The sequence below is a fragment of the Oncorhynchus nerka genome, linkage group LG25, assembly GCF_034236695.1.
Source record: "Oncorhynchus nerka isolate Pitt River linkage group LG25, Oner_Uvic_2.0, whole genome shotgun sequence".
NCBI classification, from domain to species: Eukaryota; Metazoa; Chordata; class Actinopteri; order Salmoniformes; family Salmonidae; genus Oncorhynchus; species Oncorhynchus nerka.
Window position 1 is genome coordinate 14,671,127 of NC_088420.1, and position 18,754 is coordinate 14,689,880.

The window sequence follows — 18,754 nt, forward strand, 5'->3', positions numbered from 1 at the left end:
TGGATCTTTTCTTTGTTCCAAGACCTTTCCCTCAGCTGCTGTTTCCTCCTCTCTTCATCCTTCCAGTGGAGACAATGTTTCCTTCTCCTCCTCCATTTCCTTTTCACCTGTCTTTGGTTCAGTCATCATCCGACTCAAAGGGTCATTGAAAGAGTAGTCTGTATGTCAGATGGGCTGTTCCATCCTTAGCCCAGTGGGCAACAAAAAATTGGCCAGTTTGGGGGCCTCATGGAAACAAATTGGCCAGTTTGGAATGGCCAATTTGAAAAAAAATTGGTTGGTGTAAAATCAAATCAAAGTTTATTTGTTACGTGCGCCGAATACAACAGGTGTAGACCTTACAGTGAAATGCTTACTTACAGGCTCTAACCAATAGTGCGGGGGGGAAAAGTATGTGTGTGTGTGTGTGTGTGTGTGTGTGTGTGTGTGTGTAGGTAAGTAAAGAAATAAAACAACAGTAAAAATACATTTGGGCATGGGTAAAGTGACTATGCCTATATGATGGACAGAGAGTAGCAGTAGCGTAAAAGCAGGGGTTGGAGGGTGGTGGGACACAATGCAGATAGCCCGGTTAGCCAATGTGCGGGAGCACTGGTTTGTCGGGCCAATTGAAGTATTATGTACATGAATGTATAGTTAAAGTGACTATGCATATAAGATCAACAGAGAGTAGCAGCAGCGTAAAAGAAGGGTTGGGGGGGAACACAATGCAAATAGTCTGGGTAACCATTTGGTTACCTGTTCAGGAGCCTTATGGCTTGGGGGTAAAAACTGTTGAGAAGCCTGTTTGTCCTCGACTCCGGTACCGCTTGCCATGCGGTAGTAGAGAGAACAGTCTATGACGGGTGGCTGGGGTCTTTGATAATTTTCATGGCCTTCCTTTGACAACGCCTGGTGTAGAGGTCCTGGATGGCAGGCAGTTTTGCCCCATGTGATGTACTGGGCTGTATGCACTACCCTCTGAAGTGCCTTGCGGTCGGAGGCCGAGCAATTGCCGTACCAGGCAGTGATGCAACCGGTCAGGATGCTCTCAATGTTGCAGCTGTAGAACCTTTTGAGGATCTCAGGACCCATGCCAAATCTTTTTAGTTTCCTGAGGGGGAATAGGCTTTGTCGTGCCCTCTTCACGACTGGTGTGTTTGGACCATTCTAGTTTGTTGGTGATGTGGAGACCAAGGAATTTGAAGCTCTCAACCTCCTCCACTACAGCCCCGTCAATGAGAATGGGGATGTGCTCGGTGCTCCTTTTCCTGTAGTCCACAATCATCTCCTTAGTCTTGGTTACGTTGAAGGATAGGTTGTCATTCTGCAAACACCCGGCCAGGTCTCTGACCTCCCTATAGGCTGTCTCTTCGTTGTCGGTGATCAGGCCTAACACTGTTGTGTCATCAGGGGCGGCCCATCAGGAAGTCCAGGACACAGTTGCAGAGGAAGGTGTTTAGTCCCAGGTTCCTTAGCTTAGTGATGAGCTTTAAGGGTACTATGGTGTTGAACGCTGAGCTGTAGTCAATGAATAGCATTCTCACATAGGTGTTCCTTTTGTCCAGATGGGAAAGGGCAGTGTGGAGTGCAATAGAGATTGCATCATCTGTGGATCTGTTTGGGCGGTATGCGAATTGGAGTGGGTCTAGGGTTTCTGGGATAATGGTGTTGATGTGAGCCATTACCAGCCTTTCAAATCACTTCATGGCTACGGACGTGAGTGCTACAGGTCTGTAGTCATTTAGGCAGGTTGCCTTTGTGTTCTTGGGCACAGGGACTATGGTGGTCTGCTTAAACCCTCTTGATTCTAGCCATCCCGGCTCCGGGATCGTGAATACAGCCTCAAGCTCATTACCATAACGCAACATTAACTATTCATGAAAATCGCAAATGAAATAAATATATTTGCTCTCAAGCTTAGCCTTTTGTTAACAACACTGTCATCTCAGATTTTCAAAATATGCTTTTGAACCATAGCTAAACAAGCATTTGTGTAAGAGTATCGATAGCCTAGCATAGCATTTAGCCTAGCATTCAGCATGCAACATTTTCACAAAAACAAGAAAAGCATTCAAATAAAATCATTTACCTTTGAAGAACTTCAGATGTTTTCAATGAGGAGACTCTTTTAGATAGCAAATGTTCAGTTTTTCCAAAAATATTATTTGTGTAGGACAAATCGCTCCGTTTTGTTCATCACGTTTGGGTAAGAAAAAAACAGAAAATAAGTCATTACAATGCCATTTTTTTCCAAATTAACTCCATAATATCGACAGAAACATGGCAAACGTTGTTTAGAATCAATCCTCAATGTGTTTTTCACATATCTATCGATGATAAATCATTCGTGGCAGTTGACTTTCTCCTCTGAAGAAAATAGAACGTGCATGGACCTGGAGATTACGCAATCATTTTGACGGAGGACACTGGGCGGACACCTGGTAAATGTAGTCTCTTATGGTCAATCTTCCAATGATATGCCTACAAATACGTCACAATGCTGCAGACACCTTGGGGAAACGACAGAAAGTGCAGGCTCATTCCTGGCGCATTCACAGCCATAAAAGGAGACATTGGAACACAGGGCATTCAAAATCTGGACCATTTCCTGTATGAAATTTCATCTTGGTTTCACCTGTAGCATTAGTTCTGGGGCACTCACAGATAATATCTTTGCAGTTTTGGAAACGTCAGAGTTTTTTCTTTCCAAAGCTGTCAATTACATGCATAGTCGAGCATCTTTTCGTGACAAAATATCTTGTTTAAAACGGGAACGTTTTTTATCCAAAAATGAAAAGAGCGCCCCCTATATCCAAGAAGTTAAAGCGCGTTGGTATTACAGACTCAATTTAGAAAATGTCAGTGAAGACACCTGCCAGTTCGTCAGCACATGCCCGGAGCACACGTCCTGGTAATCCATCTGGCCCCGCAGCCTTGTGAATGTTGGCCTGTTTTAAGGTCTTGCTCATGTCGGCTATGGAGAGCGTGATCACACAGTCGTCCGGAACAGCTGATGCTCTCATGCATGCTTCAGTGTTGCTTGCCTCAAAGCTAGCATAGAAGTGATTTATCTCATCTGGTAGGCTCGTGTCACTGGGCTGCTCGCGGCTGTGCTTCCCTTTGTAGTCTGTAATAGTTTGCAAGCCCTGCCACATCCGACGAGCTTCGGAGCCGGTGTAGTATGATTCAATCTTAGCCCTGTATTGACTCTTTGCCTGTTTGATGGTTCGTCGCAGAGCATAGCAAGATTTCTTGTAAGCTTCCGGGTTAGAGTCCCACACCTTGAAAGCGGCAGCTCTACCCTTTAGCTCAGTGCGAATGTTGCCTGTAATCCATGGCTTCTGGTTGGGGTATGTACGTACAGTCACTGTGGGGACGACGTCCTCAATGCACTTATTGATAAAGCCAGTGACTTATGTGGTGCATTCCTCAATGTCATCGGAAGATTCCCGGAATATGTTCCGGTCTGTGATGGCAAAACAGTCCTGTAGTTTAGCATCTGCTTCATCTGACCATTGCTTCACTGGTGCTTCTTGCTTGAATTTTTGCTTGTAAGCAGGAATCAGGAGGATAGAGTTGTGGTCGGATTTACCAAATGGAGGGCGAGGGAGAGCTTTGTACGTGTCTCTGTGTGTGGAGTACAGGTGATCTATAATTTTTTCCTTCTGGTTGCACATTTAACATGTTGATAGAGATTTGGTTGAACTGATTTAAGTTTCGGCCACTAGGAGCGCCGCCTCTGGGTGAGTGGTTTCCTGTTTGCTTATTTCCTTATACAGCTGGCTGAGTGCAGTCTTAGTGCCGGCATCTGTGTGTGGTGGTAAATAAACTGCCACGAAAAGTATAGCTGAGAAATCTCTAGGCAAGTAGTGTGGCCTGCAATTTATCACAATATACTCTACTTCAGGTGAGCAAAATCTAGAGACTTCCTTAGATTTCTTGCACCAGCTGTTGTTTACAAATATGCACAGACTGCCCCCCCCACCTATGCTGTTCTATCCTGCCGGTGCAGCGTGTATCCTGCTAGCTGAATATCCATGTTATCATTCAGCCACGATTCCATGAAACAGGATATTACAGTTTTTGATGTGCCGCTGGTAGGATATTCGTGATCGTACCTCGTCTAGTTTATTGTCCAATGATTGCACGTTGGCGAGTAATATTGACGGTAACGGCAGCTTTCCTAGTTGCCTTCTGCGGGTCCGGACGAGGCATCCGGCTCTTCTTCCTCTGCGTCGCTTCCTGTTGCGAATAATTGAGATGTCTGGCCTGTGGGGTGTTTGGAGAATATCGTGTGAGTCCTGCTTGCTGTTGTTGTTGTTGTTGAAAAAGTCTTTGTCTAATCTGAGGTGAGTGATCGCTGTTGTCACGCCCTGACCATAGAGAGCCATTGTTTCTCTATGGTGTAGTAGGTCAGGGCGTGACTAGGGGGTATTCTAGTTTATTATTTCTATGTTGGTGTTTTGTATGATTCCCAATTAGAGGCAGGTAATCATTGTCTCTAATTGGGGATCATATTTACGTAGCTATTTTTCCCACCTATGTTTGAGGGATATTATTTTGTGCTTGTGCATGTGCACCACATAGTCACATTTCTTTCGTTTATTGTTTTGCTTAAGTTTCACTTTATAATAAAGATGTGGAACTCTACGTACACTGCCCCTTGGTCCAGTTCTTACGACAACCGTGACAGGATATCCCACCAAAAGAGGACCAAGCAGCGTATCCACGAGGTAAAGGAGTTTTGGACATGGGAAGAAGTGACGGGTGGATGTGACACCCTTCTGTCACGCCCTGACCTTAGAGATCCCTGTTTATTCTCTATATTTTGGTTAGGTCAGGGTGTGACTAGGGTGGGTACTCTAGTTGTTGTATATCTATGTTTACTTTTTTCGTTGTTGGCCTAGTATGGTTTCCAATGAGAGGCAGCTGTCTATCATTGTCTCTGATTGGGGATCATACTTAGGCAGCCCTTTTTCCCACCTTCAGGTGTGGGATCTTGTCTTTGTTTGGTTGCATGTATTATTGCACGACGAAGCTTTTCATTCGTTGTATTGTTTATTGTTTTTTTTGCTGGTTCACATTTGAATAAAATATGATGAACTCAAATCACACTGCGCCTTGGTCTTACCCTGTCGTTACCCTTAACGACAAACTTGACACCTTCCTTGGCGGCAGACGGAAGGTAATAATGGAGGACAGCGACGACGCCAGGGTTCGCGGCCACAGAAAGCCCAAGGACAACCCCAAGATTTTGTTTTTTTGGGGGCACAGGGGATGGCCGGATGAGCCGTGGGAAGAGCCAGAGCACATGGAACAGGCGATAGAGAGGTGGTCGGTCGACCCAAGGAGAGAGCCAGAGCCCGCCTGGGAGTCGATGGTGCAGTGTGAAGAGGGATATCGGAGAATGATGTTGGTGAAGAGTAGGCTGCAGCGCAGGCGGGCTGAAGATCGGGTCATCAGTCCGGTGCCATCTGTGCCGGCACTCGCCCTGAAGAGCCAGAGACCGTCAGGGAGGCAATGGGGAAGTTGGGAGAGAGAGAGATGAGAGAGATGTTGTGCAAGTGTGTTCTGCTCAACATCCGACCAGAGGATCCGATTAGCAGTCTGGTGCAACCTGGGCCGGCTCCACGGTTCTGGCCTCCAGTGCACCTCCCCAGTCCGGTATGTCCTGTGTCTCCTCCTCGCACTCACCCTGAAGTGCGGGTTCCCAGTCCGGTACGTCCTGTGCCTCCTCCTCGCACTCGCCCTGAAGAGCGTGTCACCAGTCCGGTGAAACCTGTGCCGGCTCCACGCATCAGGCCTCCAGTGCGCCTCCCCAGCCCGGTGCAACCTGTATCGGCTCCACGCACTAGGCCTCCAGTGCGCATTCACAGTCCAGAGCTTCCGGCGACGGTTCCCCGTCCAGAGCTTCCGGCGACGGTTCCCGGTCCGGAACCTCCCGCGACGGTTCCCGGTCCGGAACCTCCCGCGATGGTCCACGGCCCGGAACCTCCAGCGACGGTCTACGGTCCGGAACCTCCAGTGACGGTCAACAGTTCGGAGCTTCCAGGCACAGCGTCCAGTCCAGCTCCATGGCCGGAGCCTTCCTCTGCGCCGGTGCCCAGTCCAGGCACGGTGTCCAGTCCAGTTCCAAGGCCGGAGCCTTTCTCTGCGCCGATGTCCAGTCCAGGCACGGTGTCCAGTCCTGCTCCAAGGTCAGAGTCTTCCTCAGTGCCGGTGTCCAGTCCAGGCAAGGCATTCAGTCCTGCTCCAGGGCAGGAGCTTTCCTCTGTGCCGGTGCCCAGTCCAGGCACTGCGACCAAGCCCAGCTCCAAGGCCGGAGCCTTCTTCAGCGCCGGTGCCAAGTCCAGGCACAGTGTCCAACCCAGTTCCAGGGCCAGAGCCCTCCTCTGCGCCGGTGCCCAGTCCAGGCACGGCGTTCAGCCCAGCGCGATGGCCAGATCCGGGGTCTGGGCGGGGGCTACGACCTACACCAGAGCCGCCACCAACACTAATCACCTCCCCTCCCCTCAGGTCAGGGCGTGACTAGGGAGTATTCTAGTTTATAGGGGGTATTCTAGTTTAGCAGGTCAGGGCGTGACTAGGGGGTATTCTAGTTTATTATTTTTATGTTGTGTTCTAGTTTATTTTTTCTATGTTGGTGTTTTGTATGATTCCCAAATAGAGACAGCTGGTAATCATTGTCTCTAATTGGGGGATCATATTTTAGTAGCAATTTTTCCCACCGGTGTTTGAGGGATATTATTTTGTGTTTGTGAATGTGCACCACATAGTCATGTTTTATTGTTTGTTTATTTTTTTTGTTTTGCTGAAGTTTCACTTTATAATAAAGATGTGGAACTCTACGTACGCTGCGCCTTGGTCCAGTTCTTATGACAACCGTGACAGCTGTCCTGATATCTAGAAGCTCTTTTCTGCCGTAAGATACGGTTGCAGAAACATTATGTACAAATTAATTTACAAATATCGCGAAAAACCCCCACATAATAACACAATTGGTTAGGAGATCGTAAAACGGCGGCCATCTCCTCTGGCGCCATTTTGTGTTAGAAATTCCCTGGGAAGAAGTTTTCCCAGTCTGTCCAGAGGTGAAGAGCATGAGCATGGCTTCTAAGTTCAGCATCTCCTCACCCTCACAACCCATAATCTTGTATTAGATACACAAGGCACATTTATTATATTCTTATTATTCTAATACCATATTTGCTCATAATTGTGCTACTAATTTGATTAATTTCTCAAGGACATTGAAATATACACGTTCGATATCAAATGATGTCAACTGACGTTCTTTCTGAGAACACAGATGAGTAGTGATTTAGTAAGTGCCAAATCTCGTAATTATAACAAAGTTTAAATAGTTACTGACTGTGGGTGGCAGGTAGCCTAGCGGTTAAGAGCATTGGGCAAGTAACAAAACATCACTGGTTCAAATCCCTGAGCTGATTAGGTGAAGAAATAGGTGAAAAATCTATCAATGTGCACATGAGCAAAGCACTTAACCCTAATTTCTCCTGTAAATTGCTCTTGATAAGAGTGTCTGCTAAATGACTCAAATGTAAATCTCAAAATCGTGTCTGAGAAAAAGTACTGTAAAATTATAGCCTACCAAAATTATCAGTGTATATCATGAAATGTTGGTTAAGAGGATGATCAAAAAGTTAACCATTTTCAGTGGTATGTGCACAAAGGCTGTCAGGGAAAGTGGCAATCAGCTTTTGAAATCATAACAAAGTGAACTCCCTGTTTCAGTGAAAAGCTGAGGGGTGGGGCGGGAGAAATGTACACACTCTGTTTCTTCAATATATCCACATCATTTCCTTTCTTGTGATGCCATCTATTATGTGAAGTGCACCAGTCCCTCTTGCCGCAAAGCACCCCCACAACAAGATGCTGCCACCCCCATGCTTCACAGTTGGGATGGTGTTCTTCGGCTTGCAAGCCTCCCCCTTTTCCTCCAAACATAACGATGGTCATTATGGCCGAACAGTTCTATATTTGTTTCATCAGACCAGAGGACATTTCTACAAAAAGTACGATCTTTGTCCCCATGTGCATTTGCAAACCGTAGTCTGGCTTTTCTTATGGTGGTTTTGGAGCAGTGGCTTCTTCCTTGCTGAGCTGCCTTTCAGGTTATTTCGATATAGGACTCGTTTTACTGTGGATATAGATCCTTTTGTACCTGTTTCCTCCAGCATCTTCACAAGATCCTTTGCTGTTGTTCTGGGATTGATTTGCACTTCTCGCACCAAAGTACATTAATCTCAAGGAGACCGAACCTGTCTCCTTCCTTAGCAGTATGACGGCTTCGTGGTCTCATGGTGTTTATACTTGCGTACTATTGTTTGTACAGATGAACATTCAAGCGTTCGGAAATTGCTCCCAAGAATGAACCAGACTTGTGGAGGTCTACAATTCTTTTTCTGGGGTTTTGGCTGATTTCTTTAGATTTTTCCCTTGATGTCAAGCAAAGAGCCACTGAGTTTGAAGGTAGGCCTTGAAATACATACACAGGTACACCTCCAATTGACTCAAATGATGTCAATTAGCCCATCAGAAGCTTCTAAAGCCATGACATCATTTTCTGTTTAAAGGCACAGTCAACTTAGCATATGTAAACGTCTGACCCACTAAAATTGTAATTCAGTGAATTATAAGTGAAATAATCTGTCTGTAAACAATTGTTGGAAAAATGACTTGTGTCATGCACAAAGTAGATGTCCTAACCGACTTGCCAAAACTATAGTTTGTTAACAAGAAATTTGTGGAGTGGTTGAAAAACAAGTTTTAATGACTCCAACCTAAGTCTATGTAAACTTCCGACTTCAACTGTATAGTATGTGTATGAATAACTCCAATGCCCATATTAAACACTGTAATCAAGGACAACGTTTCCCTGGAATTATACACGTAATAAAAGTCTTAAAATAACAATTAGCTTGCAAATAGATGTGGGGTTATTAGAAGGGGGGGCGGCTTGCGTTTAAGCTTGGGGAGGAGTGGTTGCAGGGAGATCTAGAGGAGTCATGCAGTTTGGGTATGGGGGTGCAACCAGTCTTTGCAATCAGTGTTAAATATAGCAATTTTGTGCCTGTGTGATTGTCAAGTGGGCCATTACTGGCTGATAAGGACACTTTTTCCACTAGCATGCTGTCCTGATGCAATCAGGGCCCTCTTGCCAATGCTACTTTCACCGCTGTGATTTCAACTGAATCCCTCATCGGCCCCCAGCTAACACCAGGCCCCCTTGAGCCTCAACGAGGGCCCATTCACAGCAAGGAGAAAAGTTCACGCCAAGGTCGTTGTGTCAATTGGAAATCACCCCAATTTAGCCTAATTTAAATTAAGCAAATGAGTAGTTGCAGGCCCAAAGGTTGAAAGAAATCAACGGTTGAGTCTATGTGAAAGTAGGATTTTAGGAGACTAATTTGGTGCCAATCCTTGTCGTTTCTCTTATCCATGACGTCCCGACTCACAAATCATGTACCTTCATCTTAGTTTGCTCAAGCTGAAGTATTATCCGTTCAAAACATATAACAATGTTTTATTTCAATCAAATTCTTAGTGGAATCTCAAATTAATTACTACACTCATATTTTGTTTTTGTGTGGGATAATGATGTGACCTCTATAGTTATAATATGGACCAAACAAAACCTAAAACCATACATTAGTATATTTGTTTTTTATTGCTTCAGTAGCATGTTGTGATCAGAGATCTTTCATGTTCTGCTTGCTTGTTTGTTGTTTGAGAGTTTTATGATTTAAGTATTATACCATAGAGTTTTTTAATACTCATTTCTGATTGGCTTGAAGGGCATTCTAGAGCATGCATTATTCTCCTATTATGCACGGTATATTTGCATGGTAGAATTCAATGGCTATAATTCATTTTAGATTTTCAAAAACATGAGCTGGCGCACACCCAGAATAATAGTTTATGTGGAGGTGCTGACTAGCGGGGAATAAACTATAAACTATCAAAATGAAGAAAGTCGCAAACTAATTTAATGGGTATTTACCAACATTTCGGCATCATTGTGCCTTCCTCAGGGTCATTTTGACATGTTTTGTTTGAGCTGCTTTTGAAAGCAAAAGTCAAATTGAAAACAGTATTATTATCGTTGAATATGATTTTCATAATAGCAAGCTAGGTCCGATGGTTTGCTTAGCAAAACTAGCTAGTCTGTTTATTTGGTAACTACGGCAACTACTGTAGCTATCTAGTAAGATTGCTAGCTACTTCAGTGGATGTAGAACACATTTCTATTGGCAAGTGAACACATTTCTAGTGGCAAATGTGTTATATTATAGCCATGGTTTAAGTAAGGGATAATCAACTTGGGGAACGCGGAACACACCTTCCACGTCGTTCATTATTTTCCATAGAACAAAAAGCCCCTCATTGATTATCCCTTAATTATGAACTGGGTGGTTCACGCCCTGAATGCTGATTGGCTGACAGCCATGGTATATCAGACCGTATACCAAAGTATGACAAAACATGTATTTTTACTGCTCTAATTATGTAAGTAACCAGGAGGTTAGTGGTATATGGCCAATATACCACGGCTAAGGGCTGTGTCCAAGGCACTCTGAGTTGTGTTGTCTTTAAGAACAGACTTTAGTCATGGTATATTGGCCATATACCACACCCCCTCGACCTTATTGCTTAATTATACCATGGCATTGTTGAATACTTGTTTTTAAATGGCTTGAAGAGCATTCTAGAGCGTTCATTATTTAAGTGATAATGCCCGAGAAACCGGTGTTTGGAGGATATATTGGCACTGGTGTTGATCATCTAGGGCTGGCAAAACATGCCACTATACAGTATCCTCCAAACACCGGCTTCGAGGGCATTATCACTTTTATACAACGGTTACCAACATATTCAAATAATGATTGACATATTTTCATTAAAAACGTTATCTTTATGAATTTATTCATACTATTTCATCCTTCCACAAGATATAGCCCCGAAACAAATCTAGGGTTGCTACCCAAGCAGGCTGGTTGTTCATTCTAACAGTCTGGTTGACAGAGAGGCGCAACCCAGTTGTTAAATCTTGTTGTTCAAAATCTATGGATGCGACCCAGTCGTTCGTTCTAGCTACAGTGCATTCGGAACGTATTCAGACCCCTACCCTTTTTCCACATTTTGTTACATTACAGCCTTATTCTAAAATGTATTAAGTAAAAATCTACACACAAAACCAAATAATGACCAAGCGAAAAAAGTTTTGGGATTTTTAGAAACGTATTCAAAATAGAAAACAGAAACACCTTAGTTACATAAGTATTTAGACCCTTTGGGTGTGTTCCTGAATACACTCTGGAGTCCGCTCTTGGCGTTCATAAATTCAGAGCGTTTCTCGGAGCGTTCAGAGCGCACACTGGACACTCTGGCCAAGGAGATCTGACCGATCTGACCTCACAAAGGCAGTCAAGCACCCAAGCTATAAATTATGTTTTTAATGAAAATACATAAAAAAATGGAATATGTTGGTAACCCATTGTATAAAAGTGATAATGCCCTCATAGCCGGAGTTTGGAGGATACAGTTCAAGTTGGAAGTTTACATACACTTAGGTTGGAGTCATTAAAACTCGTTTTTCAACCACTCCACAAATTTCTTGTTAACAAACTATAGTTCTGGCAAGTCGGTTAGGGCGTTTACTTTGTGTATGACACAAGTCATTTTTCCAACAATTGTTCAAAGACAGATTATTTTACTTATAATTCACTATATCACAATTCCAGTGGGTCAGAAGTTTACATACACTAAGTTGACAGTGCCTTTAAATAGCTTGGAAAATTCCAGAAAGGATGTCATGGCTTTAGAAGCTTCTGATGGGCTAATTGACATCACTTGAATCAATTTGAGGTGTACATGTGGATGTATTTCAAGGCCTACCTTCAAGCTCAGTGCTTCTTTGCTTGACATCAAGGGAAAATCAAAAGAAATCAGCCAAGACCTCAGAATTTGTTTTATAGACCTCCACAAGTCTGGTTCATCATTGGGAGCAATTTCCAAACGCCTGAAGGTACCATGTTCATCTGTACAAACAATAGTCCGCAATTATAAACACCATGGGACCACGCAGCCGTGATTCCGCTCAGGAAGGAGACACCTAGAGATGAACGTACTTTGGTGCGAGAAGTGCAAATCAATCCCAGAACAACAGCAAAGGATTTTGTGAAGATGCTGGAGGAAACGGGTACAAAAGTGTCTATATCCATGGTAAAATGAGTCCTATATTGACATAACCTGAAAGGCTGCTCACCAAGGAAGAAGCCACTACTCCAAAACCGTCATAAAAAAGCCAGACTACGGTTTGCAACTGCACATGGGGACAAAGATCGTACTTTTTGTAGAAATGTCCTCTGGTCTGATGAAACAAAAATGGAACTGTTCGGCCATAATGCCCATTGTTATGTTTGGAGGAAAAAGGGGGAGGCTAGCAAGCCGAAGAACACCATCCCAACTGTGAAGCACAGGGGTGGCAGCATCATGTTGTGGGGGTGCTTGGCTGCAGGAGGGACTGGTGCACTTCACAAAATAGATGGCATCATGAGGGTGGAAAATGATGTGGACATATTGAAACAACATCTCAAGACATCAGTCAGGAAGTTAAAGTTTGGTCGCAAATGGGTCTTCCAAATGGACAATGACCCCAAGCATACTTCCAAAGTTGTGGCAAAATGGCTTAAGGACAAGAAAGTCAAGGTATTGGAGTGGTCATCACAAAGCGATGACATTACATTACATTTAAGTCATTTAGCAGACGCTCTTATCCAGAGCGACTTACAAATTGGTGCTTTCACCTTATGACATCCAGTGGAACAGCCACTTTACAATAGTGCATCTAGGTCTTTTAAGGGGGTGAGAAGGATTACTTTATCCTATCCTAGGTATTCCTTAAAGAGGTGGGGTTTCAATCCTATAGAAGATTTGTGGGCACAACTGAAAAAGCGTGTGCGAGCAAGGAGGGCTACAAACCTGACTCCGTTACACCAGCTCTGTCAGGAGGAATGGGCCAAAATTCACCCAACTTATTGTGGGAAGCTTGTGGAAGGCTACCCGAAATGTTTGACCCAAGTTAAGCAATATAAAGGCAATGCTACCAAATACTAATTGAGTTTATGTAAACTTCTGACCCACTGGGAATGTGATGAAAGAAATACAAGCTGAAATAAATCATTCTCTCTACTATTATTCTGACATTTCACATTCTTAAAATAAAGTGGTGATCCTAACTGACCTAAGACAGGGAATTTTTACTTGGATTAAATGTCAGGAATTGTGAAAAACTGAGTTTAAATGTATTTGGCCTAGGTGTATGTAAACTTCCAACTTCAACTGTATATTGGCACATTGTTACGGAGACTAGTTGATATGTAATCGACTATCTGGGCTGTTCCCGGACCCTGTATAGGGACTTAGCCATATTTAAGTATTGTACATCTTTAATCTAACATATCATACTGAGACATGGTATCAGAAGTGGCTCAAAAACCACACATTTGTTATTTTTGTAGCTACGTACAGAATAGGCTCAGTTACGTTCCATATGCGAAGAAACGTCTACTGCTAACATTAGCCACACCACTGATCAACTCGTTGTTAGCTGTCTAGCTAGCATCACTACCTACCTCTATGGCTGAAGGAAAACATTACTATCCATTACTATGGCAGCAAACATTCCACCACCAAAACCTATGGTACTCACAGGGGACTGGAATACCAACTGGGACAACTGGGATGAATTTGAGGACTATGCGAGGGCGACCGGTCTACATGAAAAACCCAACGAGGTCCAAGCGGCAACTCTGAGGAGCTTAATGGGCAGCAAATGCAGGCAGGTCTACAGGCACAATCTCCCCCTCACAGCAAGACAACAGGTTGATGCAGAGGCCATACTGGATGTATTGGAGAATTACTTCAAACCTGCCAGGAACATCATTTACAAGCTGTTCGTTTTTGGAAGCTGCAAAAGCAAAAGGGTGAGTGAGGGCTTCATTGTGTTGATGATGTTACTCAGTGTTCAGAGCAGAACAGTGAAAGTGACATTTACATGCATGAATCCATTGAGGCTGTACACTCAAGAGGGAATAAATGGTTTGTGACACTACGATTACACAACAAGCAACGTAATGAGTGCTACGTAATGAGTTACAAAGACAAAATCAATCTGGCACCTGAGACACATCTCGTGCCCAGCGATACTAGACTAAAGCTGTACTCAGGAAAGCTAATGAGCTCTTGTGGGAATCTTTGAAACCGAATGTATTATTAGGGGACCCAAACACAAGCTGGAGTTTGAGATTGTGAAAACCAGTCAACATCCTTTCCTCCCAGGCTCTACATGCGAAGGCCTGGGACTGATGCAGTTCACCATACCAAATGACCTGTACATTGTGGAGCATGTCCAGCATGGACCCCTGTCCAGTAGTGGACAGTAGTGGAAAAGGTGGAAAGCTTTAAGTTCCTCGGCGTACACATCACGGATAAACTGAAATGCTCCACCCACACAGACAGCGTGGTGAAGAAGGAGGCTGAAGGCATTTGGCTTGTCACCAAAAACACTCACAAACTTTTACAGATGCACAATTGAGAGCATCCTGTCGGGCTGTATCACCGCCTGGTACAGCAACTGCTCTGCCCACAAACGTAAGGCTCTCCAGATGGTAGTGAGGTCTACACAACGCATCACCGGGGGCAAACTACCTGCCCTCCAGGACACCTACACCACCCGATGTCACAGGAAGGCCATAAAGATCATCAAGGACAACAACCACCCGAGCCACTGCCTGTTCACCCCGCTACCATCCAGAAGCCGAGATCAGTACAGGTGCATCAAAGCTGAAACTGAAAAACAGCTTCTATCTCAAGGCCATCAGACTGTTAAACAGCCATCACTAACATTGAGTGGCTGCTGCCAACATACAGGCTCAAATCTCTAGCCACTTTAATCATATAAAATTGGATGTAATAAATGTATCACTAGTCACTTTAAACAATGCCACTTTATATAATGTTCACATACCCTACTCATCTCATATGTATATACTGTACTCTATACCATCTACTGCATCTTGCCTATGCCGTTAGGCCATCGTCCATCTATATGTACATATTCTTATTCATTCCTTTACACTTGTGTGTATACGGTAGATGTTGTGAAATTGTTAGATATAACTGCACGGTCGGAACTAGAAGAACAAGCATTTCGCTACACTCGCATTAACATCTGCTAACCCCGCGTATGTGACCAATAAAATTTGATTTGATCTTGATTTGTCCAAAGAAATCAGCAAATATGATGATGTATTCAATCGGGCCGTTGAATCAGTACCTGGGGAGGTACATTTGGATTTGAATGAGAGCTTCACTCCAGTCCAGTATGCTCCTAGCAATGTGCCCATTGCAATGAAAGTGGCTGTGAAGGCCCAGCTGGACAAGTACTATATGAGACCGATGGCCACATGGCATCTGTGACTGAACCAACCAGGTCGGGTTTGGTGTCTCCTTGGCGCCTGAGGTATACCAACGCAAGCAGCATGAGCTACAGGCTGGGCTCAAGGCCATTGAACCCATCGCTGATGATGTCCTGATCATAGGCTGGTTTGACACTGATGAAGAAGCAGAACACGACCACGATTTGAAGCTCCTGGTACTCATGGAGCACTGCCAATCAGTTAAGTTGCAGTGTAAGGTGAAAGACGTCCACTTTCATGGCCACATTCTCTCAGCTAAAGGCTTGAATCAGGATCCAGACAAAGTAATAGCGATCCTCGATATGCGTCTCATCGGCTTTGCAAACTATCTTGCAAAGTTCATGCCTCACCTATCAGCAGTCTGTGAGCCTCTGCACCGGCTGCTGGACAAAGACACACCATGGCACTGCCTACCCAAACAAGAGGCCGTTGTGCAGTAGATGAAAACTCTAGTTTTATCCAGTGTTGCGCTACTATGATGTTACGAAACCTGTCACAATCCAGAGCGACTCCAGCCAAAGTGGACTTTGTTGCCTTGTGCAGGAAGGCGAGCCCATTGCGTTTGACGCGAGAGCACTCACCCCTATCAAACAAAACTATGCACAAATTGAGAAAGAGCGCCTCAGCATCATTTGCTCCTACCAGCACTTCCATCACTACTTATATGGTCTAGAGCTGGTCATTGCTGAAACTGATCACAAACCGCTCATTGCCATATTCAGTAAACCTCTCCTCAACGCACCCAAGAGGCTTCAAAGCATGCTCCTGACTGCAAAACTTAATCCTGAAAGTTGTCTACAAGCCGGGACCTGAGATGTACATCAGCGACACACTGAGCAGGGTAACAGCACAATGTACAGGCAATGGCACTGCCTATCAGCGACATAACATCTGTTCATGGCAGCAAGAACAACAAAATGTTCATCAGATCAATCAGGCAGACTACTTGAACATCACAGATCACCGCCTAGCCCAGATCAGGTAACACACTGACAAGGGCGGACACCTACAGTCACTGAAGTTCATTGTTCTCACAGGTAGGCCGTACCTGAAAGAGGAGACACCTTTCACAGTGAGAGAATATTGGACCTTTCGAGATGAGATCAGCGTGCAAAATGGCATCTTCTTCAAAAGGTCATTATCCCCAAATCACTATATCCAGAGATGCTTAACCCTCTCCAGTCACGTTGGAGGTGACACATGTTACCGCCAGGCATGCAAAACATTATACTGGCCAAACACGGAGGGAGAAATTAAAAACGTTGTTAGCAGCTGTACCACATGCAAGATTATGCTAATGAACAGCAAAAGTAAACCATTATGTCACATGAACTGCCCACAAGGGCATGGCATATCGTCAAAATGGACTTATTCAGCCACAGACAGACAAAAGGACTATCTTCTCATCTTTCTCACTACTTAGACTTTTGAGAAATTGAACTGCTTCCTGACTGCAGAGACAGTCATAAAGTTCAAGCTTTTCAACTCAGAATGGGAGTGTGACCATGTGATCTCCTCTCCAAGGCACCCAAAGGCAAATGGCAAGACAGAATGACCTGTCATGACTGCAAAGAACCTGTTACCCAAGGACTTGCATGACAGCAATGACCCCTGATAAAAACCTGTTACCCAAGGCCTTGCATGACAGCAACGACCCCTGGAAAGACATTTTACAGTGGAGGAACACACCCACCGAAAACATGGACAGCACCCGAGCGCAACGAATTCTGTCCAGACGTCTGAAGACTACCATATTCAGTAGCCAACAAGTTACTTGAGCCCTGTGTCGTGGTTGGCATCACGGATGTACTGCACCACAAGAAGCAGCATGCTAAGTGCTTCTACAAACGGACTGCTCGAGACCTACCAGAGCTGGAGGTGGGTGAAACAATAAAGAGGAAACCGCTGCCGGGAGACCACACGGGACTTTGGAGGCTGAGCACGTGCCTACAGAGAGTTGCACCACGCTCTTACCTGGTGGATGTCGGTGGCTCTCTCGTCGCAATCTGGTGAATGTGAGACAACTGCTGCTGAGGCTTCTCCCCCAACAAGTTCACCAGCTTGTGGCCCTAACTCTACCCCTGTCAGGGTGGGTCGGCTGTGTAAGCCACCGGACAGGCTTACTCTGTAAGCAAGGGACTGTGTTAAACTGTCCTCTGTTATAACACATTTTCATTTGTTATGAAGTGTCTGATAAGAACTTCTTATGGCTGCAATCCCGTTAACGGGATGATATGACAGCAGCCAGTGAAAGCGCAGGGCGCCAATTTCAAACATAAAAATCTCATAATTAAAATTCCTCAAACATACATGTATCTCATACCATTTTAAAGCTAATCTTGTTGTTAATCCCACCACCGTCTCCGATTTGAAATATGCTTTACAGCAAAAGCACCACAGACGATGATATTAGGTCACCACATAGCCACAGAAAAACACAGCCATTATTCCAGCCAAAGATTTTCCAGCCAGAGTCACAAAAACCACAAATAGAGAAAAAATTAATCACTAACCTTTGATCATCTTCATCAGATGACACTCATAGGGCTTCATGTTACACAATACATGTATGTTTTGTTTGATAAAGTTCATATTTATCAAAATATGAGTTAACATTGGCGCGTTACGTTCACTAGTTCCAAAAACTGGTTCGTGATTTTGCATAGCCACATCATTCAACAGAAATACTTATCATAAATGTAGATGATAATACAAGTTATACACATGGAATTAGAGATAAACCTCTCCTTAATGCAACCGCTGTGTCTGATTTTTTTTTAACGTTACGGAATAGGCAAACCATGCAATAATCTGAGACGGCGCTCAGAAGAATTAGTCACAATAGCCGTCAACATAAACAAGAAATTATATGATAAATATTCCCTTACCTTTGATGATCTACATCAGAAAGCACTCCAGGAATCCCAGGTCCACAATAAATGTTTGTTTTGTTCGATAATGTCCGTTATTTATGTCCAAATATCTTCTTTTGTTAGCACGTTTGGTATACATATCCAAACGCTCATTCTGGTCAGCGTTAGTCGGACAAAAACTTCAAAAAGTTATGTTACAGGTCGAAGAAACATTTCAAACTAAGTACAGAATCAATCATTAGGATGTTTTTAACATATAGCTTCAATAAAGTTCCAACCGGAGTATTCCTTTGTGTCTTCATGAGCAATGGAACGCAAGTGGATACCATGAGGAATAAGCATGATCAGAAAATGGCTGACTGCCAGACACCTGATAGATTATGCTCTCATTCACTC

The 18,754-nt window shown here is 44.1% G+C and overlaps 1 pseudogene; it reads left to right on the forward strand.

Moving 5' to 3' along the window:
* The first annotated feature begins 13,706 nt into the window (after positions 1–13,706).
* LOC135564566 (LIM/homeobox protein Lhx8-like) overlaps positions 13,707–18,754 on the forward strand; it is a 34,779-nt pseudogene continuing 29,731 nt past the window's right edge.